Source organism: Lemur catta, chromosome 3 (assembly GCF_020740605.2).
Source record: "Lemur catta isolate mLemCat1 chromosome 3, mLemCat1.pri, whole genome shotgun sequence".
NCBI classification, from domain to species: Eukaryota; Metazoa; Chordata; class Mammalia; order Primates; family Lemuridae; genus Lemur; species Lemur catta.
The window spans coordinates 16,825,860-16,852,562 of NC_059130.1; the positions used below are offsets into that span (position 1 = coordinate 16,825,860).

At 45.5% G+C, this 26,703-nt stretch overlaps 1 long non-coding RNA gene across 2 annotated transcripts in view; it reads left to right on the forward strand.

Annotated features, from left to right (window-relative positions):
• The window catches only part of LOC123635050, a 37,113-nt gene extending 13,190 nt beyond the window's left edge, over window positions 1-23,923 (forward strand). Inside the window, exons 1-3 of one of the 2 annotated variants that reach the window (XR_006734036.1) lie at window positions 6,668-6,754; window positions 9,565-9,630; window positions 23,591-23,923. This is a non-coding gene — a long non-coding RNA (uncharacterized LOC123635050). Of the gene's footprint in view, window positions 1-6,667; window positions 6,755-9,564; window positions 9,631-23,590 lie in introns of those variants that run through there. The other variant, XR_006734037.1, reaches the window with a different exon arrangement.
• The last annotated feature ends 2,780 nt before the right edge of the window (window positions 23,924-26,703 follow it).

Consider the following 26,703-nt stretch of genomic DNA (forward strand, 5'->3'; position numbering starts at 1 on the left):
TCTATGTCCTCCTTGGTCCTCAGGCTCTGAGCGTGTGTGTGTCTGCGTGTGTGTGTGTGAGTGTGTGTGCGTGTGAGAGAGACAGGGAGAGAGATGTGTGATGTGAAGTAAACACTGAATCTATTCTGCTTCCTTTTCCCTTCTCTCACCTGTCTGCCAGGTGGGGACCTAGGCTCCTTCCCCTGGCTGTGTGCACCCAGAGTTGTGCTGAAGCAGCTCTGTCTGTGGATGCCGTGAGTTCTCCGCTCAAGCATAGGCTGTGTGCCTGGCCCCCTTCAGAGAGTGCCTCTCGGAGCCCTGGGAACACCTAGACGCCATTTAGCTTACCCTGCTCTGCAGCCAGAGACCGCAGCTAGTTGGAGACAGAAACAAGCCCCAGTCCCAGACAGTGGCATTGGCTTGCCTGTCACACCTCTTCTTTCTCTGTGACCACTCATATTCTGTCCCCAGGTGTACTTCATGCCAGTAGCACACTGTCTGGATTGCCTTAGCTTTCTAATAAGTATTGAATTCAGGTAGAGTTGGTTCTCCAACTGAGTTCTTCTTCAAAGTTGTTCTAGCTATTCCAGGCCCTTTGCATTTTCATATGAATTCAGCTTGTTAATTCTACAAAAAATTCTACAGGGATTTTGTTTGGGACTGTGCCTGATCTGCAGATCAATTTGGGGACAGCTGGAGGGAACGTAGGGATGAAAGCTTAAATGAAGTTGATATTACAGAATTCTTCATAGGGGTTTGAAATTGTCTGTTTACTTGTTTTTCTTCCTCAAAAGGTTGTAAACACATCGAGGCAAGAGGCTATGCTTTAGTTACCATTTATCGCTCACTGTTGTATCCCCAGCCCTGAACACTGAGCCGCACATACAGTAGTTGCTCAATACAAATTTATTACAGAAACATGTATTTATTTGATCATTTATTTGTTTAGTCAACAAATAAAATGGATTCTTGCTTTCACTCTGCTTTCTTCCTTATAGACAGAGTCTAACCCCAAAAATGCTTGTTGAATCACTATCATATTTTGAGGAGTATGCCCAGGGCTCTGTGTGTTTTTTTGAAGACTATACGTGTGTGTGTGTGTGTGTGTATGTGTGTGAGTGTGTGTGTGAATGTGTGCACCTGCAGCCAGGTCTGCGTGTGACAAAGATGTCCAAGCCACGGGAGACTAATACCAGCCACTTGGATAGATGCCTTCCATTTCTTCCATCCTAGGACTTCCGGGGAGGCAGCTGTGGAAGGCTGGGTGGGGTACCATGTTGGATGTGCTGTTCTTTTCTCTATCTTCCTGTAATAAACTTCATTTTATTAGAAAGTGAATCAAAGGACATGCCTGTTCCTCTGAAACGTGGCTTTCCCTGAGTCTCGAGTTGGGTGAAACTCCCTTTACTGAGACAAATGTCATGTCACTGCTGCCAGCTGGGGCAAGTCGTGCCTCATCTGTGGGTGGTTCTTGCTCCGTGGTTGGTCCCCGAGCTGTCCCCCGGCCGAGCGAGGAGCTGAAGGAAGTGGCTCCGCTCTGACCTTCTCCTTGGATGTTCTCTCTGCCATTTGCCTGAAAATGATTTCCAGTGACTACTGAAGTGAATGGTGAAAGCTTATTTTTCAACCAAAACTCAATTCCTGCAAGTAGGAAAGGGAAGGAAGAGAGGGTGTAAAACATGGATCAAGTTCATTTGAGTGCCAAGCTTCCTTCCTGCAAGAAATCACCTTGCCTGACAGAGGAAAGCAGCGTCTTCCCTAGAGGTCCATCGGGTCGGGTGTCCTTCACACGGACTGGCCATGTCAGGGCCCTGCCACCGGCTTCACCAGGGGTTGGCACGGCGCAGCAGAAGGAGCAGACTCACTCGGGGTTAGAATCTGGCTCTGCCACTTACCAGCTCTGTGACTTTAGACAAGTGATTTCACATCTTTGAGCCAGTTTCATCCACAAAAATGTAGTTACTAACTCCTACTACGCAGAATTAGTACTGTGATATGAGAACAATGTATGTACATCTTCATAGGTAGTAGGCATGAAGTAGATAGCTATTGTTGCCATGTCTCTGGCGTGTGGGCTGACTGTGAGCACAGACCTGTCTGTGAGTGTGTGGAGCAGAATACATACGTGTGCGTGTGTCTGGGGTGGTCAGTGCCCGGCGTGGGAGGTGAGCGTGGCAGCATGGCTGTGTGTAAATGCAGCGCTGAGAGTCCGTGGGGCCGGGGTCCCTCCATGGGGTAAGAAGTCTGCATTCTCCCGCCTTCTTGCAGAGGTCTCAAGACAAGTCTGGGCGAGCATTCCTCGGGGCTGTCTGGGGACCGTGGGGGCGCTGCATCCCTTCCCTTGCAGCAGCGACGGTCCTCGGGCCCTCGCTAGGCCTCCATCAGTCCCTGATGACTTGTTAAAAGACTTCAAAGGGGAAACTTCAGAATTAGAAACCTCACTTGCCATTCACAGTTTCTAACATTGAAGACACGGCCCTGAAGAGCGTGTCTGTGAATGCTAATTAGCCTCTAGAGAGAAAGAGTGGCGAGAACAGAGCAGAGGCAAAGAGCGGCAGGGACAGGGGGCGGGGGTGGGGGGGGGGTAGGGAGTTACTGCTTCAATTCTGTAAAACACCTCAAGGATACACATCCCTAATGAGGGTGAAAAAGACTAAGGATCAACAGCAAAAGGATCGGATCCCAGAGGACAGTAAGTAGGATGAGAGGTGCAGCTGGCGTGGGGATTTCTGTTTTAAAAGAGGCAAATAAAGTTGTCTGGGCTGGGCTGTCCCCGCAGAAGGAGGACAGAGACCACACAGATGGAGTGCAGTGGGCACTGGGAATGTGGGGTCGGGCCTGAGGGTAGCCGCCCAGGCTCCCACCCCAATCTTTTTTCCCTGCACCCACTAACCCCCTGCCACTCATACCTAAATTCCTACTTTGATAGGAAGCACAAAAAAATGAATCTTTAGCAATAGATACATTTATAAATACTATCTTATTATTCTAACATTAGCCATAGGAAGTAGATACCTAGGAAATACTATCTCCACTTTACAGACAAGGAAATTGAACGTCACAAGGTCACACCTGGGTCTGTCTCCTGATAGTGGATCGGCCTGCTTCTATCCTTTGGGTCTTGAAAGTTTGGTTTGTGGCTCTCAGATTATTTCAATCTTCATTTTTCCCCCCCTGATTACCAAGTAAATGCATGCTTACTAAAGGGCATTTAAAAAACACTGAAAGTTACAAAGAATATAAAAATCATTTGTAATTTGTAGTGATTTCCATTTTCTTTATGGCTTTGATAATTATTATAGCTAGTGAGATGCTCTGTTAGGAGTGCTTTCAACTGTAAGAAACAGACAACTTGACTGCCAACATAAAGATAAGAGGTGTTTCAAAAATATTTATTTTTCTTGTATAACAGGAAGCCTGAAGGTAGGCAGTTGCGGCTGCTGATTTAGTGGTTCAGGAATGGGTCAACATTTTGAAAATGCTCTTGGCCTTTGCCTCATGGTAACAAAATAGCTGCTACAGCTCCAAAAATCACAACCAGGTTCAAAGCAGTAAGAGAAGGGAAGGCACTAGCACCACCTGTTCCTTTACGAGAAAAGTTAAAGTTTTCCCAGAGGTTCTTGGCAGACTTTTGTTTACAACCTACTGGCCATACTGGGTCACAAAGCTACTCCTGCCTTTAAGATAGGCTGGGAAAACGCTTTGCTCCTCCAGAGTCTTTCACTGAAGTAGGTTAGGGAGAAGGGCGTTGGCAATGGGAATTGAGTTAGCTCATCAATGGTGTCTGTCACAGATGGAATGCTCTGATTGGCCAGGCCTGGTTCACGAGCCCATCTCTGGAACTGGAGTGGACTCTGCTTTCCCACAATCACATGGACTGAAAATGGGGGAGGAAAATTGGCTGCTGTAAGCATAAAAGGAAAATGGATGCTAGAGAGGCAAGAATGAAAAGTGTCTGTGACACTTTGTGTTACATTTTACCATGTAACAAATCACCCCCAAACTTAGTGACTTACAACAAACATTTATGATTTCTCCCAATTATGTGGATCACTTGAGCAAAGTTTCTTCTATTCTGAGCCTGATTACATGAATTCTCAGGTCCCCTTCAACTCCTGAAAGTGAAATAATAATAGCTACTGTTGACTGAGTACCTACTATTTATTCAGTGGTGACATTAGTCTGCCTACATAGTTCTTCACATGTTCTTCCTCCCTCTACTCCTGGCATCTGCTAACATATTTTGAAGGACTTGTATTCTATTGAGGTATAGTGTGTTCAGAGGTAAGCAATAATTTTTGAGGTCCAACATTAGGTGCCCCACACAGGTGGTTTGGAAAATTCTCACCACAACCCTATGAGGTTTGGAGCACATCTAGTTGGAGCACATTTTTCTCATGACATAATTGTTAGCTGTGCGGTTTACCTTGTATTAAAATAAAGAATTTGGGCTGCTGTTGAAAATTGTTACTGATTCTGTTTGAGGGGAAAATTTCCACTATTCTTCTTTGAAGCTTTTGGAATTAAGTAAAGAGGATCCTAAGATTGCAAGGTTTTAAACACTGCTATGATTTACAACTACTTATTTGTGGAATCAGGATTTTTGTTCGGAGTAACCAAAATAAAGTTCAGAAATAAACAGGATATGTGAGATTGCAAATGTCATCCAACATCTCAGTTTTACAATTTTATATTCATCAGAGCAACCTCTTGATTATTATGGTCATTGACTTTAATACATTAATACAGTAAGTAGTCCCTCACTCCTTATCCTGAGGGGACCCCAGCGGGTGCCCGAAACTACAGATAGTACCAAACACTATATATTCATCTTAACTAAGCACTTATTACTCAATGTGGCCGTGACTTTTGCATTTTGCACTACAATAGCAAAACTAGCACAAATTTCTTTTTGCTTCTTGGCAATTTCATGGATAGAAGATTCATTCTTACCATAGATATTAGCAGCCTCAGCATTTCATTTTTTTTCCTTTCCTAAGGCTGAAAACTTTCACCTTTTCGTTTAAAAGAAGCACTTCATGGCTTCTCTTTGGCATATCTTAATTGCAGCATCGCTACTGTTTCACTTTGGAGCTATTACGGAGTAAAATCAGGGTTACCTGGACACAAATACTACAGTACCATGACAGTCAATCTTATCAGATTAACCAAGATGACTGTTAAGTGACTAATGGGCAGGCAGTGTAGACAGTGAGGAGATGCTGGACAAAGCGGGGATTCATGTCCCAGGCGGGACGGAGCAGGAGGGTGCAAGATTTCATCCCACTACTCAGAACAGCACTTGATTTAAAACTTATGAATTGTTTATTTCTGGAATTTTCCATTTCATATGTTTGGATCACAGTTGACCACAGGTAGCTGAAACCACAGAAAGAAAGATCGTGGATAAGGGGGACTGTTGTATTATAAATCTTAACTTATAAAACGTATATCATCATATAAAATACCACTCCTCTCCCCAGTGGTCTCCCAGACTGACGCTCAAGGTACGCCTTTGGGCTTCGCTGAACTCTTCCTCCGATGCTGCATTGTGAGTCTGAATTGCTCTTTGCAGTTTAAAAGCCACCTCTTTCCTGATCATGTAATGCACCTAGGAAGTCACACCTTCTTTCCAAGTGTCTTATCTGTCCAGTACTATATTTTCCTCCTCCTGGGACCACCCTTACCTTGAGCACTGCTCCATTCCCAGCTGCATGCTTTTAGGGAGAGCTGCCCCATTCTTACCTAATTGTACCCCCCCAGCCAGATTTGATCCATCCAGAAGTGAGCATTCCCGGGATTTTATAAGTTGGAATTCACTCCTAATGGAGTTATAACAGCAAATATTTATTGAGCCACTATTCTAAGCATGTAACTGATACTAACTCATTTAATCCTTACCCCAATCTTATGAATTAGATATTGTTATTAGACTAAGTTGCAGACGAAGAAACCGAGGCACAGAGAACTCAAGTTCACTTAGCCAGAAAGTGGCAGAGCCAGGATTCAAACCCAGGTTGTCTGGTGTGCCCTCTCCTCCCTCACTCCTTCTCCCCTCCTCCTCTTTTATAAAGTTTTAAACAGACGGAATGGTAGGCAGAGTAGTATAATGAATTCCCATACACCCTTCACTTCAATTTAACAACTGTTAACATTTTGCCATATTAGCTTCAACTATTTCTTAAAGGCTCTAATAGATAAGGATTTTTTAAAAACAGCATTACCACAATACTATGATCACACTCAACTAAATTAGCAGTAATTTCTTCATATTACCTAATACTAAGTCCACGTTCAATTTTTTTTCTGATAATATCAAAAATACAGTTCTTTTCTTTAAATCAGGGTCCAAAGGTTACACGTTGCATTTTGATACATCTCTTAAATCTTAAGTTAGAGATTAAGTTTTAGTCTATTACACGCCTCCCTTTTTTTCTAAAGTAATGAATTTGTGGAAGAAGCTCGATCATCAGTCCTGCAGTATTCCTCCCATTCTGGATTTGGCTGCTGGTATTCGTGTGATGTTGTGTAACGTTTACTCTCCTGTAAACTAGTATCAGTAGTTAGATCTAGAGTACTGATTAATGTAACACACACTGTTGATGCTTCTCCGTCTCCTTGGGGATTGAGTTCTACATGCCAAATGTTGGCATATTTGCTGCCTAAGGACTTTTTTCCTCACTGTGAAGCATACTAACCTGGGCTCTGGGCAAGTCAGAAATGCAGGAGAATTAATGTCCTCGGAAGCCACCCTCAACCAATGGCCAGGGATTTGGTGGGTAAATACTGCAGCTTCCTTGTCTCTCAGTTGGGATAGCTCTGAAATTGTTTTGCATTATCTGTCAAAGTTCCCCCACGAGGCTGAGCTCCAGTTGCCCGTGGTGTACCTGTCTTACTTTCCTACTTTTTCATTGTAGTTTTCTGGGATCACCTTCCAAACAAACTACTTAATGTGAACCCTAGTCTCAGGGTCAGGCTTACATAAACCAAGACAACTAGATTCTGGTTAACATTCTTTGAATGACTGCTTTGACAGTTGTGTTGTACTCTTTCTATTGCCTCATATCAGGGGGAACATTATGTTCATTTTTCCCACTGTTATTGAAGTCACGATTGAACAGAGGGTTCAAGTAAGGTCAGCCTGATCCATTTATTATAAATTTTCCAATAAGGCTAATGTTGCCTAGATTCATTATTTTCATCATGAATTATGATGGTGGTTTTCTATTTCAATAATTCCTCCTGAAATTATTACCTGTGATTCTTCTATTAAAAATAACTTTATATCTCTTTAGTTAATCTGAACACAGTTTTTACAAGAAAGACAAGATAAATACTTCATTGATTTTTTTTTCTTTATTTATCAATTTTTAGAAAAATGAATTGGTATCCCAGCAACTTCCAAAGGTGACAAATGACAGTGTTTTTAAAAAAGCATAATTATGAACTCCCAGATTTTATATTTTTAATGTGTTATACTCCATTGCTGTCATTATTCTTTTTGATGTTCATATTTTCCCAGCTTTGGCTAGTGGAACCCAATCACATTGATGTCCTTTTGACATCATACCAAAGTCATTAGGAGTTTCCTGAATTTCAGACACTAGAAGAATACCCAGAGTTGTCTTGTACATTTCTAGCTCTGGCCTGGAATTAACCATTTCTCCAAACAGCCCTGGTTCCCGTTAGTGGGAAGTGGTATTTGAAAACATGACATGCACAGTAGCAGTGTTCATTGCTACCAGCCTGTCACTGGTTCTAGGCCTTTTTGGTGAACAGAGCTGAGAAATACGTATTTCTTAGCAAGAAAAAAATATATATTCTGCATTCATAATGTTATTTGCAGCTCAAAATTTTTATGATAGAATTTGTACTTCTTTGGTTTTAGTATTAAATATTTGCATCTCACTGTTTTGTATCTCGTCTCTTATTCTGTAAATTTTAGGTCTTAAAAAAATAAATATAATGACTTGTTTGCTTTATCCCACTACAGATATACATATACATGTGTGTATATGTGCATATATATTAGTGTGGTGGACTGAGTCAATGGCTCTAATTCTTCACTCGCTTCTGCATTTATACCCTTTGCTGTGTGTCTTTTGCAGTCTCTCACCAAAGAGGTTGAGTCTGTTTTCCTACCCCCTTGAATCTGGGCTGGCCTGTGCCAAGCTTTGGCCAATAGAATGAAGCAGAAGTGATGGTGTGCCAGGCCCAAGCCCAGACATTAAGCATCCTGGGCTATTTCTACTTACTCACTTGCACCTCTACCAAGACCCTGAGAACATGCTGGATAAACTTGTTTGGAGGCAAACGGAGCAGAGCTGAGTGCCCCCAGCCATTCCAGCATGGTTATCCTAGATCAGCCAATAGCTAGTTTGGTCTTCCATTACCTCATATTGAAAACATAAGCAATTATATATATGTATGCATATCCCCTCTCTATCATTTTCCTAGGGTTGCTGTAGTAACAAAGTGCCACAAACTGGGTGGCTTAAAATAACAGAAATTTATTCTTTCCTAATTCTGGAGGTGAGAAGTTAGAATCTAAGTGTTGGCAGGGCCGTGCTCTCTCTGAAGGCTCTAGAGAAGAATCCTCCCTTGCCTCTTCCTAGCTTCTGGTGGTTGCTGGCAATCCTTGGCACTCCTTAGCTTGCAGCTGCATCACTCTAATCTGCCTCCATCATCACATGGCCACCTTCTGTGTCTTTGTGTCTAAATTTCCCTCTTCTTATAATGTCACGAGTCATTGGATTAGGGCCCACCCGAATCCAGTATGACCTCATCTTAACTTGATTATATCTGCAAAGACCCTATTTTCAGATAAGGTCCTATTCACAGGTCCTGCAGGTTAGGCCTTGAACATATATTTTGGAGGGACACAATTTAGCCAACAACACCCCCCACATATACCTTTTTACACAAAATCGTAGCATATTAGTCATACTCCTCAGTGCTTTGCAGAGTCCAGATCAATCTGACATGACCTGGTTTCTGCTTCCTGAGATCAATTAGGCAGCAGAGAGACTGAATTAGAGGCAGCAGCAGTCAAGGAGAGCCGTTAGGAAGAAATATTTTATGTCCAAGTGCGAGATAATGAGTGTCTAACTTAAGAAAATTCAACATCCTTGTGAACAACTTCTCCAGCACTTCAAAGCTCCCACTCCTCCTCAGCCTCCAACTCACTCTCAACCATTCCCTGCACTCTCATCACAGTGAAGGCTACCACCTATTTCTGTTAAAAGCACAGCCCATGATCTTCCCACTCCCATGTGCCATATTCCTCCCATTCCCTCTCCCTCTCCCTCTCTCTCTCTGAGTGACACCACCATCCATCAGTCAGCCAAGGCAGAAACCTGATGTTATCCTGACTCCTCCCTTTGCTCAACCCGAACCATTTCACACTCATTCAAAGAATAGCATTGAGCACCCACTGTGTTCCAGGCATGGTGCCGGGTGCTAGCAATACAACGAATATTCAGGCACAGTGTCTGTCCTCAAAGAGCTTGCTGTCAAGTGGAAAATTATGATAGAGTTACACAGTCCAGTGGGACCACCTCTTATTTTATTTTCTTCATTTTACAGACGGAGAAGTTATAAGAAGACCATTTGCCAAACCTCGTAAGTGGCATGACTAGGACTCAACTTCAGGTTTGTGTGACTCTACAAAGCATATTTTTTCTCATTTAGGTGGCCAGAAATTCCTGCCCTTTTTATCTTCTGGTGTTGACGTTGTCTTCATTGGTAATGTCACTGATTTAGTCATAAGCTCTTTATCTCTCCACTGGACCATTGAAATTTCCTCTTAATTGGCCTCCTTGCTTTGCTGCCTCCAATTCCACTTCTATATTGCTGCCAAAGTGATCTTGAAAAGCGGAAATCAGGTCATGCCATTCCCTGCCCAGTGGGGTGAAGTCTATACTGTTTGGCTAAGCTGCTGAGGCCTTTCATGGCCAGACCCCTGCCCACCTCTCTGGCCTCACCATTCAAGGCACGCCCTCACCTCAGAACTCAAGTCCCACTGCATCCCCTCAGTTCCCCAAACTGACCTTGGGTAAGGTCTTAACCACTCTGGGCCCCAGGTTCCTCATTTGTAAAATGACACTAACAATAAAACTAGGCTCGCCGCGGTGGCTCACGCCTGTAATCCTAGCACTCTGGGAGGCCGAGGCAGGAGGATCGTTTGAGCTCAGGAGTTCAAGACCAGCCTGAGCAGGAGCGAGACCCCATCTCTACTAAAAATAGAAAGAAATTAGCTGGACAACTAAAAATATATAGAAAAAATTAGCCAGGCATGGTGGCACATGCCTGTAGTCCCAGCTACTCGGGAGGCTGAGGCAGGAGGATTGCTTGAGCCCAGGAGTCTGAGGTTGCTGTGAGCTAGGCTGACGCCACGGCACTCTAGCCCAGGAAACAGAGCGATACTCTGTCTCAAAAAAAAAAAAAAACAACAAAACCTATCACAGAGGGTCATTGTGAGCACTAAATGAAAGAAAATATATATATAGCTCTTAACATCACATCTGGTGTGTTCACACATTCAGGAAATGTGGCAGATATCACTGTCATTGATGTTGGAAGGCCTTTCCTCCCTCCTTGCCTAGCGAACCCTAGTCATTTTCCAAGACTCACCCTCTTACCATGAAATCTTTTTAGACATCCCCAAGTAGAACTGGCCCTTGCTTCTGCGTGTCCCCACTGTGCACTACACAGGCTTTCAGCAGAGATTTACAACATTCTGTTCACTCATTAATTAACCTGTTTGTCTCCCCTCCGAGACTGTAAATCCCTTGATCACAAAGACTGTGTCTCATTGACCTTGTTTCCCAGCACTGAGTACAGTGCCTGGTTCCTGGCCGGTGCTCAGTAAGCGTTTGGCCAGGGGTTGAATGAACAAATGGGTTACTGAGCTTCTCTAGCTAAGGACTTTGGCTGTCTGGACAGGGAGTCCCCACAGTCACATCCCAGACTCTGGCCTGGACTCTTCTCACCGTAGCTGGAAACCTGCTCTTCCCACTCCTGAAAGAGGTTGCTCATCTCTCCTCATTCCTGCTCCCCACACATCCCCTCCTCAGGCCCTAACATCTGACTCTGCCTAATGAAATACTGGATTATTAACGACTCCCATTCAGCATGACCGGTTAAAGCCACCTCCCACAGCTGCTGGAATTTCATCAGAGGCTTTGCAAGCTTTCTACCCCGCCCCCAAAGCCACATTTGGAGGGGAGATTTCCATGGGGACTGGTCAGGTCAGCAGCAGCCTCTCTGCAGGCTCGGTTTTGTCCCCCCAAGTCTCCTTATTTCTGGGTGTGGAGGAAGCAGATGGGAGCCGGAGGGAGCCAGGGTGACAGTGGGAACACAAGGACGCATTATTTACTCTCAGAACAAATTAATTTGTGTCTGAGGAAACATGAGTCAAGGTTTACTGGAGGGGCTGCAGGCAGTGGAAGGGACTTAACATGGACAATGAAGGCCTTCTTGGATTTAGGCCCAGAGATGTCCAAACTCAATGGTCTGTTCTTTCCCCCTCTGCTCTGTGGGGCTCCTGCCGGGGCGCTCAGAGGCCCTCCTCTTCCTTTCACCTAACACCTTCGGAGACCCGGTTGGCTTCCTTTATCCTAACTCTGGTCAGCCTGGGAACCGGCATAATGGTTGTCTCTGTGGGAAGACAATGGCTGGGAGTCAGATGGGACCTTCGCTTGGGCCCAGGCACCACCAAGATCTAGCTATGACTTTGGACAAGTCATCGCTCTTCTCTGGGTCTCAGTTTCCTAGTTTATAAATTGGAAAGCGGGATCTCAGGCCGGTCACTTCACGTGGCTGTTGTGGGGGTGTAGTATAGTTCTGGAAATTGCCTGTTTACTCATCAGACCCTCCCAGACTTGTCTTTCCTGTTCAGCGTTGTCTTCTTAGAATCCGGGAGAGTCCCTGGCATGTAGTTGGAGTTGAATAAAAACATGCTGAATAAATCACTGTAAAAGTGCTTATCAGCCGTCTAATGCCTTTGTGCGGGATTATGTTTATTGCTGCGCAGTCTGATTTATGGCCCCTCCAACCACACTGGCTACTCCAGACAAGACGGAAAACAAGGAAATACGACCCCACGCGTCCCCTCTCCCACCACCATCGCCCTTCCCAGGGACAAGAGTAGGGTAAATTCTCTCATGCTCACTCTTCAATCTTCCCTGTTCTGAAGAACTTTCTACTTTCTTAATGTTTCACATTCATTATCGTATTTAAGCTTATTCCAGTTGTTGAAGAGAGCAGGTCAAGTGGGGAAGCCAAGGTCCGACATGCTGAAGTGACCTGCTCAGGGACACACCATGTGGAAGCAGCTTCAGGGTCCCCCTCTCCCTCTGGCTTCTCTGCCCTCCCTCTCTGTTCATGCGCTGTTCCCCCTGCTGCAGACACTGTTCCCTGTACTGAGGACTGCGTCAAGACTCATGCCGGGTGGCCGCTCTCCAGGATCCCTTTCTTGGCTTTCTAAGCCTGGGCTGGAGGCCTCTCCACGTCCCCATCTGTCCCACTGAATCTCGATTTGACCTCTCATAGTGTCTCCAGCGTAGAGCTTCTTGCTGACATCGCAGAAAGGAATTTCAGGACGCACGCACACAATGGAGCGATAGTGGCAAGTTTACTGAGTGAAAGAGGACAGGCTTGGGGACGGCTCGTGCAGAAGCCAGAGTGCACCCCCAACAAAGCGGGTGGGCAGGCCCGAAAAGAGCAACTGCCCTGAATCCGGGCGGTTGGTGTATTTTTTGTTGAAGTCAAAGAAGGCTGGGTGTTCAGTGTTCATTCTGTTCTTACTCATAGTTCCCCTGTTTTTCCCCCAAGACGGGTCCAAACCCCAATGTTAACTTATTACAATTGTGATATAATGGGGGAAAGGTCACTTTTTGTACCTATATAGCGCTGGGAAATTTTCTTCTCCTCAGGGCTGTTCGTTCAAGGGCTCTTTGTGTGAGCCAGTTGACTAATCTTTCCATCCCGCCTCCCCTGCTCATTCCTGACTGACTCCTGCTCTGACGATAGCACAGTTCTAGTCCGTGTCTGCCCCATGAGACCAGGGAGCTTCCAGAGGGCAGGCACTTACTGTACCTGGGATGCAGCTTTGACAGTGTCTGATGAATGAGCAAGGCACACAGGGTTATGTGGTTTGCCTAAGGTCACTCAAGTAGGATGATAAACCGAAAGACAAACCTTTAGAAGAAGTTGAGTGAATGCACTATGAACTCAGGTTTTCTGTAAGGATTTTTGGTATCTCCTGCCAGGTGTGCTGGCTTCTAGTGCTACAAGCTTCCCGTTGCCCTCCCATGAGTGCCGCTTGCAGAACGCAGGTGCAGGGGAGTGAGCCCCTGGACTTGTTGTTTACAGCCTGCTAAGGAAGCACCAGAGCTTGACAACCTCTCCCAGGAAACTGTGTGGTGTCCCTTAGCCCCTTTGCTGAAGTAAACAGGTCCAGGCTCATTCCCCACGGTCACACCGCTTTCCACATGGTGTGTCCCTGAGCAGGTCACTTCACCATGTTGGACCTTGGCTTCCCCACTTGACCTGCTCTCTTCAACAATTGGAATAAGCTTAGATACGATAATGAATGTGAAATGCATTTCGGGTTCCCACACCCCACACTGCAAGTAATGTGCATTCAGACTGGCCTGTAGCCCGCATGGTCCCTGAACTTCTCAAATCCCTCTAGCAGGGCAAAGGAAAGGGTGCTCGTGGCCCAAGGCCTTGCACACTGCCCAGCACTGGGATTTGCACCTCCTGGTGAGGGCGGGCCATCTGCCCTGCACTCACCGTGTAGACCCCAGCTGTGCCCCAGTGGGAGCTCCAGAAAAGCCCATCAAGTACTGGGGTTACTGCTGCCACCACAGGGCCAGAAGTTAGGATACAAAAATTGAAATGTCTTATGTTGGTTTGGGTTCCCTGAAATAGATCCTGAGATAGGATGTGAGTGCAAAGAGTTTTTTGGGAAGTGATCCCAGGAAACACCCATCAGGGGTAGGAAAGTAAGAGAAGGAAGGGAAGGAAAAGCCACTAAAGGGATGTTCTCAAGCCAGTTGCCACTGTGGGCTGCTGGACCCCACCCTGCTGGGAACTTGAGGAGGGGGACAGACTAAGGAGTCAATGAGGTGAGCCTAGCCTGCTGCCACTGCTGAGGGCTGTTTCTGGGGCCTTCAACTTTCTGACACTTCTGGTTTGCCAGGCGTGCAGATGTTCTAAGTCGGCAGCCTTGGATATGCAGAGGTGAATGCCAAGGGCACATGGGCAGGACCCAGGCAGGGCCCACTGAGGTTTCCTCAGGGTTCCAGGCTGGCTCAGGGTCATTTATTTGAGCTTCATCCTCATCTTCTGTAAGAGGGAGGTAACCGTCCACCTCCCAGCTGGGCTGTGGTGAGGCCAGAGGATATGAAGGTGTGTGACACCACTTGGTAAGGTGAAGGAGGATGATGACGACTGACAATTAGGACTAATGACAACTCCCCCTCTCCTGGCACATTAAAGAAAGAGGTTTAAAATCAAATGCCAAAGAGAGAGCCAGGCAGGTTGACTCTAAGGGGAAACGGCTTTAGATTTAGATCTTGATGAAATTTCTGAGTTGAGTAATGGTGGAGGCAGGGACTCCCCAGGCTGTACCCAATTACCGGTCAATTCACGCCCAACCCACGCCCAGACCTCAGGGAGGAAAAATCACTTTCTTGTCAGCTCCAACCTTTGGTTCAATTATTCCCTCGTGGGCAGGAACTTCCAGAGAAAAGAGAAGAAGCTGCTAAGGTAATGAGGGTTGTTTACCGTCCTGCGGGAGGGAAGGACAGGGCGGAATGCGGAATGTGGTCGGAACAGATGAAAGTCTGCCCCATTGGGTGCAGATCATTGAACGGATTTATAAGCTCTCTCCCTTGAAGATCTAGAAGTTTCAAAGTAGGGAAAGGAAAGCAGAATGAAAGGGCTAAGAAAGGGACAGAGATCTCTGTTTATTCTGCCCTTTCCTCATTCCCAGCCAAGGCTGCTGGCAGTAAATTCAGCAAATCTACTTGGCACTAATCTTGTTGGAAGAATTTGCTATAATTCGGTTCCCTGGGGGGATAATCAGATTTGTGTAAACTTACACAATAGTCTGCAAAGGCTTCATGTATCTTGATGGATACGATCTTTAAAATGCCTGTGCCCTGATGTGAGGATGGGGGAGGAGACACTGCGGGCTGGTGCGGGGGAGTGGTTTCAGAGCCCCAGGAGTTGCACAAACCCGCTGTCTTTCCTGAACCTCCACTCTCAGGCCTTCACTCCACCCCTTCGTCGTGATCTGGCTTCAAAGCTGATGGGGGTCCCACTGATGGGTGGGACTAAGAGTGGCCTGGTTTGTGTTAACTTAAAAATCACAGGATCTATAAATTTGGGAAGGAAACCTTTATTTTTTTTTGAAGGGTTACAGCCTGCAAGGTGGCCATTCTGACAGGCTGGGACATGTAGCCTCCAGCAAAGGCCAGAGAGGCACTTCAAAGGATAGAGGGTTAAGACAGGAATGTAAGCTGAATGGGTTGGCCAAGCATACATATTCAACAGGTTACAGTAGGAGTTATGAATATTCATGAAGATAGTCCTGACACATGCATATTGAATAAACATGCATGTTACATATGACCCATGTTCACCTTGGGGTAGAGACTTTATTACAATTAGGCCCCATACCTCAGAAGGTCTTTCCAGAACACAAAGGCACTCAAGTGCACAGCCTCTATATACCTGGCCAGAACCAGTCCACAGTCGGTGGTCTTCTTATCAGGTGAAAGTTACTGAAATCAGTCTCTTGTCCAATCAAGGCTGTAGTTATGGCTTGAGGAACGGGGGTGGGGGGGTGTGGGGAGGTGGGGATCAGTGTCTGTCGGTGGAGCTGCAAATTGATTTAATATTGCTTATCTCAAGGCCAGTGCTTCTTTAGCTACTAGAGAAAAAGAAAACCCTTGTGGTTGTTGGAACACAGTTTATTCTTTAAGCATAGGGGTGTGTGACTTGACCCTTGCCTGGCATGGCCTTAGGTCCTGTTTATAATTTGGTATCTTATTGCCACAAAGAGTCTGTCCCGTCAGTCTTAAGATTTCTATTCCGACATTAATGGTGGTCAGCTGTGTGTGTGTGTCTAAAAGGGAGCGGGGTATAACTAGGTGTGTCTGACCACGCAGCCTGTCATGGCCAGGAACTCAGTTTTTCAGGTTTCTCTGGAGTTCCCTTGGCCTAGAAGGAGTTCTTTCAGTTGGTTGGGGGCTTAAGATTTTATCTGTAGCTTATAATTGGCAAGTAGGGATATCTTAAGGATGACAGGGTAGTCACTGTCCACTCTACCAAATCTAGTTGTCCAATAATGCTGATCCAATCAGGAGTGTGTCTGGTAGATAACTGTCAGTAATAAAGGCAATTTTTGTGATTATTAGTCAAGATAATGCACATAAAGTTGTTAAAAGAAAAACTTAGGCACATTAAAAATGTAAGGCATTTATTTGAATAGACAGTGACTCATGAATCCAACAGTGCCAAACCACAAGCAGTTTGGGTTCCACCCAGGGGGTGTGAGGGAAAAACTTTTATTAGGCATTTGGGGAGCAAGACAAAAAAAATATTTGATTGGCTAAAGTGGAAAGTCCCCAGTTAGTGGTTCGTTGGTGGTTTCTGATTGTTGAAGTCTCTATTAGAGGTTAGTTAGAGGTTTCTGATTGGTTAAGTTTAAGTTTCATTTCATAGTTTACATCAACTTGGGTTTCAGTTTGCTTATGTGGGAAACCAAGGAGCTTCAGAGCAATTACAAAGGCTTTACCCAGCAATTCTCAAAGGCAAGGCGGCCCTCCCCACACCAGACTCAGAGCATAGCTAGTGCTGTGAAGCAGGTTCACTGTGCACACTCATATACAAATTATGTGAAGCAGGTTTATTACTTACAGATAGGCAGCAAGGGACAACAGAAGCCTGGGATTCCTTGTGACCCAGTCCCCCAAGGCTAAGAAAGATGCCTGGGGTGGATGGAGTCTCCACCGCACGGGTCTCACTTACACTGCAGACGAGGGACTCTGAAAGGCAGCCCAGCCCAGCCCAGCCCAGCCCAGCCCAGGTTATATGAGGGCTGTCCGGAAATTATCCAGCCATGTAATATGAACAATACAGACATTTATTGAAGAAAATACAAGATACAAGAAACATTGCACATAGGACAATGACGCCTCAGTCCCCTTCAAAGCAGGCACCTTGGGACCTCACACAGTTCTAGTGTCTCTTAACCTAACCCATACACGTCCAGCATTCTCAGGTGTTCTGCTTGTTGCAGGCCTTGCAGAATGAGGATCACTTTCAACAGATTCTCGACCAGCTTTGAAGCATTTGTGCCACACTTTTATTTGGGCTGCACTCGTTGCATCGTCCCTGAAAGCCTTCTGAATCATCCGAACAGTTTCTGAGGAAGAATGTTCAAGCTTAACGCAACATCTGATACAGATTCGTTGCTCTGCTTGCTCAGTCATTTTGAATGTGACAGCCACACACAGCGCACATGCTCACTCAATGGCGTCCAGCGCCCCACTGACTAGCACCGTGAAGGCATCATTGTTCACGCATGCGCATTCCAGTCCACTCTCCTTGGCTACCGAGTTACATCAATGTTGTGCAAACCGTTCTTGTTACACTAATATTATTAACAATGGCTGGATACTTTCTGGACAGCCTTCATATACCTTGGAGTCACATAACACACTGGACTAAAGTGTTGAAGGACATCTTGTTCTAGGCGATACTGGAACAGAGCCCAGGCTGTTCTGGCCAACTTCCCCTTTATTTCAGGAGATTGCATTGCCAGCACATTCTATAAACTACAAGCAAGAACTGTCCTGCAAATGCCTATGGTCAAGTGTGAAAAATCACATGTAGGTTTTTAACTCCTCAGAAGGTCCATGATAAAGGAATGTTGGAATGTCAGGCCAATAATGTTTCCTACAAGGCAAAACCAGGCTAGTGAATATAAGGTTAGGGACAGAAGCACTGAGACATGAATGAATTAGCCTGTGCTCTGAAGTTACAAGTTCTAATTAACTTTGTAGATGAGGACAGTTTCATCAAGACTTTTTCTTCAACGACCCTCCTTGGTCTCTTGTCTTTTGGGATCCTAATTGGTGTTATAGAGAGGAAAGTAAAACTGAAACAAGGCAACTGTATTTTTATTTTCATTCTGCAAATGCCTCAGTAATTTGCAAGGCCCACTGGCTGTGACAATAACACGTTCATGTCAGAGTGAAGAGGACTCTAGGCCTTCACACTGTTTAGTGGGAGCAGAACACAGCCCTGGGGAACGGATGAGGTTTCTCTGCTGCAAAATAGTTGGCAAATAAGTTTTCATTTCAAATAATTTTCTCCCCTTTGTTTTTTAACCCCATGAGATTAGAGAGATGGTTACTGACAGTTCTTGTAATTTGCATTACAAAGTAATGTATGCAAAAATAACACATTTCAGCACGTACTCCATTAGCACATTAAAATGAATTGGCTTTGGGTCCTTGCCATTTATATCATTCTCATGCTAACTGTAAGTCCCCTAGTGCATTTAGGAAAAAAGGAGGAAGAGCATTTGGAGGAAGTTAAGGACGAGAGAATAGTGGAGCAGGGACCTGTAGAGCTAACTCTGTGTGTGTGTGTGTGTGTGTGTGTGTGTGTGTGTGTATGTGTGTGTGTATGAGAGAGAGAGAGAGAGAGAGAGAGTTGAGTACAGAGAGATTCACACTGGGGTAATCTGGCCTAAAGGAAAACTCCCCCCACCTCCTTTTTTTTTGGAAACAGAGTCTAGCTCTGTTGCCCAGGCTAGAGTGCCGTGGCGTCAGCCTAGCTCACAGCAACATCAAACTCCTGGGTTTAAGCAATCCTTCTGCCTCAGCCTCCCAAGTAGCTGGGACTACAGGCATGCACCACCATGCCCGGCTAATTTTTTCTATATATTTTTAGTTGTCCAGATAATTTCTTTCTATTTTTTTAGTAGAGACGGGGTGTTGCTCTTGCTTAGGCTGGTTTCGAACTCCTGACCTGGAGCAATCCTCCCACCTCGGCCTCCCAGAGTGCTAGGATTACAGGCGTGAGCCACCGTGACTGGCCTGGACAAAAAATTATTTACAACTTAGCAATTGTTTGAAAGTTAACATCTAACTTTATGGAGTATGAGTCCCAACTGTAGGGGAGAAAAGTAATATTTTTTCCTCACCCACTGCAAGCTTCAAGACCCCTATAACAAAAGGCAGATTAATAAGAGGAAAGCATACACATTTATTTAATATAAGCTGTACGTGACACGGGAGCCTTCAGAAATGAAGACCCAGGGAAAATTGTGTATTTTTATGGATGGTCATGTAGAAGTATGATTGGAAGACAAAAGGGTGTGATCTAATGGTAATAAACTTGGGGGAATATAGCAAGGCCTGCTCATTCAGATTCTTCTTGGTGTCTCTGTGTGACATTTTCCCCCTCAGGTATAGACTAGGACACCTGTCATGTGAGGGTCTTCAGGGGAGAAGGGAGGGAGAAGGTCAGAGAGTAACCTTCCTAGGCTTTATGGCCTGCTTCAGGGGAAAACAGCGGGAGAAGGTCAGAGAAACCTTCCTGCTTTTGCTATTTTCTCAAATGCCAAGGTGCCATATTTTGTAGTACCATTTCCTGCACACCTTGCATGTGTTACGCCTAAGACTGAACAAGGGATGGCAAGGCACTGACAGCTTGTGGAGGCCATACTTTCTGTTCAAACCAGAACTTGCGTCAAACCAGAAGGCAGGCATAGAGTTCTAAGAAACACTAGTGACCAAGGAACCCTCTTATTTCTTTTCTTACTCTGGTTGTTTCCTTATATTAGCCAACCACTTACACTGAACAGGATGATGTAGAAGGACAGGGAATGACAGGACAACCCATAGTTCCTTTTGCTTTCAGCCATTCTTTAGGCATCAGTAACTGTTGGTAGGATGTGCACATACCAGGAGGTAAAGCAGTTAGTTTTGTGCACCATTTTCAGTATTCTGATAAGAGCAAAACACACTTGGATGTACAAGCTATGCAACATGAATTGCATAACTTTGTTGATTCTGTACATGAAGTAAATGCTCCTGTATTTACACATAAAACTGAAATTGTGCAATATAAAGATGAACTGTAAAATTCATGCTAATAATTCAAAACTAATTTTTTTTACTTAGAATGACATTAAATAGCAAATAAACACCACAACAAGTCAAGAGAGAAGCTGTGGAAGAAAGGAAAGGGTTCTATCTTTTAGTACCTTTAATGATACTTTTTGCCTGCTTTTTGAACAACGGGCCCTAAATTTTCATTTTGGACTGGTTGCTACAAATCGAGGGCCCAGCTCTGTTGATGTGTGTCAGAGACTGTAGACACTGTAGAGATTCCCACCAAAGGAGAGCTTGGTAGTGAAGTGATGAACAGGCCACGAATCTTGAAGTCAGATGACTGTGTTTTTTTTTTTGTTTGTTTTGTTTCTTTGAGCCAGAGTCTCACTCTGTTGCCCAGGCTAGAGTGCCATGGCATCAGCCTAGCTCACAGCAACCTCTAACTCCTGGGCTCAAGCAATTCTCCTGCCTCAGCTTCCCAAGTTGCTGGGACTACAGGCATATGCCACCATGCCCGGCTAATTTTTTCTATATATATATTTTTAGTTGTCCAGCTAATTTCTTTCTATTTTTTTAGTAGAGACAGGGTCTCACTCTTGCTCAGGCTGGTCCCGAATTCCTGAGCTCAAATGATCCGCCTGCCTCAGCTTCCCAGAGAGCTAGGATTACAGGCGTGAACCACCGCGCCTGGCCCAGATGACTGTGTTTGAGTCCCACGGCTACCATATTCTAGCTGTGGACTCTTAATTGAATCACTTGCCTCTCTATAAGATAGAAATGATGGCATCCACCTCACAGGGCTAATGTGAAGATGAAATTGAAAATATATCAAAGCTTTTTGTATATATTATTTGTTTACTTATTTAAAGGCTGGAGTAAGCAAAGAAGGCTTCAAAGAGGAGATGAGATTGGGCCTCGTGGGATGGGGAGGGTTAGGCTCACACAAAGGGGAGAATGAACTACACTAGAATGTTCTTAGCAGAGCAGGGACCTTGTCTGTCCTGGTCACTGCTGTGCCCTCAGCAGGTAGAACATCGCTGGAACAGAGCAGTCGTTCAATAAACATTTGTGGACAGAATGAAGGACAACACCAATGTCAGGCAGGGAGCCTCTACATGGAGGCAGGATAGGGGGGAAGGCAAGGAGCTGGGAGGGGTAGACTCCGGAAGTGAGCCTCTCCCCAGCCAAGCAAGAGTGGGGACTGGGACATGGGAGAGCAGAGCTGGGGTGGGTCAGGGTCGCAGGGCCTGGTGTGGGAAGGGGCAGTAGCAGCTGTGTGGGAATCCCCAGGGCAGATGCGATGTGCCCAGCGGAAGTCAGACAGCCAAGTCCTCAGAGCCTCTGGCCAGTTCTGCTGCCCAGAGCCAACCCAGAGCTGCTACCCGACCAGGCCAAGCCCAGGACCAGAGCTGGAGTCAGCAGTCAGTAACCTGAAATGGTGTCTGAGCCCCTGTAATCTGCCTCCTCTCCTCCTCTCCACAGATGTGCCTCATCCCTTTAATACCCAGCAGGCCTCTCCTCTTCTAGCATTCTCTTTCAAATCTTTCTCAGGCTGATTTGTGAATTTTAAGTGAACTTGTTAACAACTGAATTAGGAGCTAACCCGGGTGTAAAAGCATGGTCCTCTTGTCTTTTCTCTCACTCTTGCCCCTTCACCTCTCCTTTTCCTCATTTGACCTCAGCTCCTCTCCCTGCTTTCTCCCCTCCTCCTTCCCTCTCCCTCTTCCTCAGGTGCGGCAGTGCAGGGAGGTTGCCTAGATGGGCCACTCAGCTCTGGGGCTGTAGCCCTGGTAAACACAGCAAGAGCAAAAGGGCAGGGTGGGAAGGTGCAAAGTTGTGGGCACAGCATTGCCCAAGGCTCAAAAGTTAAACAAACGGGTTTAACTAGAGAGATAGCCTAGAATGTGTGAACCAAACATGAAATTTAGACTGAGAAAGAACTGCATGCAAAATATAGCGTCTGTCTCTTGCTTAACTTTTCAGAGACAGAGTTTCCTCTTCTGTGAGATTAAATGGGGAACCATAACAAATGCAAAGAGCCTGGCTCAGAGTACAAAGTGAAAAACAGTAGTTGCTAATATTATTTTAATTGTATAATACTTACATAATTGACAGGTGTAGAGCCCTGAATTAGGGAACTACATACAAAGAAAGGAGCTTGCAATCTGTTTGGGGAAAATACATATGCAGTAATACTCCTAAAGTGAAGAGGACTCAAAGAGTGAAAATCTACACTACATAAACACCTAATTTAAAGTTATTTTTAAAAACAACTGGCTCTCCAAGAATAAAAAGGGATAACTCAGAAGGAAAAAATTAGAATAAAAATTAAACTCATGGAAGAGATTAGAGAAAATGTTAATCTTTGAGAAAAATGTTTAAATATGCAAAGGAAATAGCATTTTAAGCCTGGTAGGATAAAACTTACTTAGGAAGCAATGTTAATGATAACACCCAATTCTGGTGAAATTAGGCTAAAACAGGCACACTCAAATAAGGCTGTAGCAGCACGAATCGGGGGCAACCCTTTTGAAAACCAACATGGCAGTAAGTGTCAAGAGTCATGAACCACTTTGGTCTTTGTCTCTGTGTGTTTTGCCCTTTCACCATTTGATGCCACCTAAAAAATGTCCTTATTTCTTAGTGCCTTTTCCTGTCTGTGGCTAAATATAACTTGTTCTATAAAATAAAAGGATATGTAAATAGCCTGCCCTCCAGGACTTCACATTCTAGGAGCAGAGGCAAGATGTTAGACATTTTTCAGAGAAGAATAAAATCAGCACAGGACCAATGGTGTAATCCGGATGATGTCAACAGCCCCCTGGTGGAGGGGCTGAATGGATGCTGAGGGGAGAAGCACAGGGGAAGTGACCAAAGGCAAGATGCAGCGCCCGTGAGAAATTGTCCTGGGAGGAAAACAGCCCATAAAATGCTTCCAGGAAATTTTTTCTAATTGAACCTCTCCCCATAGGATTGAAGAGCCATTTATTCATGACAAAAATTAAGAATACCACTGAAATGTTTTACATTGTTTTAGTACCAAAATATAGTTTCTTTATAGTTTCTTAATTTTCTTAACAGTAAATTAACATCAACATGGCCAAAAAAATAAAAAAAAGAATAAGATTAGACTGAGAGTTCTGGTGGGTCAATTCTGTGAAGCTCCACAAGTGAGCCATGGAGGCTTAGACTAGAGCCCATTCTTCCAACCCTTCTGACAATTTTATAAGCACCTAATTCTCTGTTTTACATTTTTCAAAGCTTAAAATATCTAGAGTGGTTTGTTTCCTGCACAGACCCTGACTGATAAATGAGTTTTAGAGAACAGGCCGATGGGAGCAGTGTCGGAGACTGAACAGATGAACACACCATGCCAGTAAGAGGGACCAGAGCTGCTCGTGGCTGTGGGTTTCTCTCTCACTTCAACCAAATCCTTCCCTAACCAACGACTCCTTTACCATCCTCTGCAGAAAACCAGAAGAGCAAGACATTGGGGAATTAATATCTGCTAGAGAAATCTGTGCCTCTGCTTGGCCTGACCGTGGCTGGGATACAACAGTGGGACTCCTGCTCACAAACTGGACGGTGGGTGAAAGGCCCTCCCGATGAGCCTTCCAAAAGTTTTGTCAGATGCCAGAGTGAGGTTGGATAACACCACTGGGCCACAACATCCATGCATGCAAGATCTGTTTCCTGGGATGAAAGTATACCTAGGAGACCAAATGCCTCCCACCTTGTCCCTTAAAGCTAATTTCCCTTTGGCTGACACTGTGCAGCAAAGTGTATTAATACCCACGATGGGTGATCAGCCTTCAATAAATAATGCTGGTTGTTCTAATGTACCTGGCATGAAATATTCAGAGCTATTAATGCATTTCGGTTTAAATAGTCACGAGGGCTTTTGCCCAAATCAGTGGTGAGCTTAGGTTCTATTATCTTTTTTTTGCACATATCAGATGTGGAGTGCAGGCTGAAAGTTCCAGGAAGAGGCACCAGACAGCTGATCCTATACAGAAGGTAGGGAGCTATGTGGGGCAGGAATATGTGATCAGGGTAGGGGCCAGAGCCCTCACTTGGGGTCTAGGATTCCTGGGTCCTGTCCCAAGCCTGGCACTAGCTATACTGAAGGACTCAGGGCTCATTTGGTCATGGGAAGCCAGATCAGGGCATTATAGCGTGTCTTCCCCAGTCCTTGATCATAGCATTGAAAATGCTTCCAGTCTTTGGGGGCCATGTAAGAGAACGTGGGAAGGTGACCATATAGATTGGGAGTAGGGCTCAAATTACCAAGCAGGAAGGGCCTCCACAGGAAGCTTTGGACAGCTGGAGATCTGAGAAGGCTGAGCTCAGCTATCCTGTCAATAGAGAGATGGTTGACATGTCTATAAATCATGCCTGAGGAGCTGAGATCCTGACTGGCAGAAGGTGAGTGTGGGAAACATCTGAAAGGTGAGCGGACGAGCAAACCCGGGCCCAGTTGGTCAGGAGTACTTCCCAGCTCCTTTCCCTCCATTTTGTTAATTTTTAGGACATTAAGTCAGAGGAAGAGAACTGTGGATGTGGGGAGCTCTCCGGAGAGACAAGTGATTTGCCTAGCCTCCCCATCCCCTGAATCCACACGCCCTGCCCAGACCTCTGAAGCCTCCCACCCTGTCCTGCCCACATGGAATCCATTAGGACCTAACCCGGGGGGATTTGAAAGGAAGGGCTGGGTGATTGAGTACCAACCACTAAGGCCTCCCTGTCTTCCACTTCCCGACGAGACACGGGTGTGCGGACAGAAGGCTTCAGAGATGGAAGTGGCGCTCTGAGCTCTACTCTCTGAATCCTGCTGAAAGCTTAAATATGTTCTCTTCCCTCTTCTTAGGGAATGCTGACCTCTCCTCACTCTTGCCCCTCCTCCCGTCCTTCTGTCAGCTCTGATCACTCAAGAGCTTTCACCGTGGGCTTTTTCACTGCTGGTTCCCAGAAGCTTTGTTCTAATCTCAGAGCTAGTGTTAATGCAACGATCTACTTTCCCCAGTATGGCAGCTCCATCTCTGCTGACACCCGCTCCCCCTACTGTTCGCTGCCCTGGGCCAGCCACGTCTCAGCTCTCAGAGGCCAGGAGGTGGGTGGGGGAGAAAGCTACTCTGACTAGCTTTTGGCAGTCTGCAAATACATTAACATAGGTGCCACTTATTCAGCTCTTGTCTCTCAGCTTCAAACCCATCCTTCTACACTCGGCCTTGCGATGCTGGGCCAAGAACTTTGAAAAATCACATTTCTGCTTTGCTGTTTGGCACCCTGTTAGCTTCTGCCAGTAGGGACCACCAGAGGGAGGCTGAAAGGTGGAGGAGGACCCTCTTTGCCTCCTGTTCCTAACAACATCGTCCAGCCTTGCTTCCAGCAGGGCAGAGACACTGCATTCCAGTAGCAGCAGCTGGTTTCAATCTGCAATTACTCCTTCTCTGTTCAACTTCTAAATGTTGGGTGCACCAGGGCCAGGGCCAGTACAGCATGCTCAGCACGTCTCTATGTACGCATTCTCCCTAAATGATTTCGCTACTTTATGAATTTATAAACTATGTGCCATATATTGCCATGACTCTCAGTTCTGTATCTCTGGCTCTGATCCTTCCCTATACTCCATATGTGAAGTGTTAAACATTTGGGTCCCTCATTGACCTCTCCAATTTAACAGGCCCAAACATAATTTTTAACTTCTCCTCTTCCAAACAGGCTTCTCCTTTTGTTTTCTTTATCGTAATAAATGCTACCACCATCCAACCCGCTGCTCGAGTCCCAAATCCCAGGATCATACTAGAGTCTTCTTTTGCCCTCACAACTCCCCCCAGCCCCATCCGGCCCGTCAGCAAGTCTAAGCTGACTTTCCACCTTCTTCACTGCTCTACCCTAGTCAGGCAGCCACCAGGTCAGAGTGAGTCGGGTGGAGAATTAGGAAAGCTCTTTAAGTAAGGCTTCTAGAGTACTCAGTTACAGAATGTCAGAGCTCAGTGACTCTTCTCCCGAAAGGAAAAAAGGGGGTCACAAATCTGGTAGGGGCAGAGCCAGAACTGAGAAGTGGAGGGGCTTGAGGGGCACTCACAGGCAGCAGGATGGAAGAGAACTGAAAACAGAAAGTTGCCTTTTTGATGACATCTCCGCCTTGGAGGTGCCACACGCTCCCTCGTCATTACCTGATTGGGACTGTGTGCTGTGCTGGGGTGATGGCCCATAATTACCCATAATGACTTCACGGCCTCAGCCCAGGTAGGAGCCCAGACATTTCAAGATAATGGCTTTTCTTCCCTTCTTATTCTGGGTGTGTTAGCTCCCTGTGTGGATTGAAAGGTGCCTATTAACACAAGTGCCTCTGATAATTAGTTTGGTCCTAGCTTCATTAAACACTGATCAGCTTTCTGTTTCTGGGTCCAGAAAAGAGAAGGAGCCAGAAAACAGGGTTCTCCTCAAAATGGGCCTCCAGGATGCAGCAAGGGCAAGGAGGCACGTAACTCTCATGCTCCTGGGCTGAGCTGGGTGAAGGGGGGAGGCAGAAGGCAGGTGCCTCAACTGGAAGAAGCCTTTTCTCATTCATGCCACC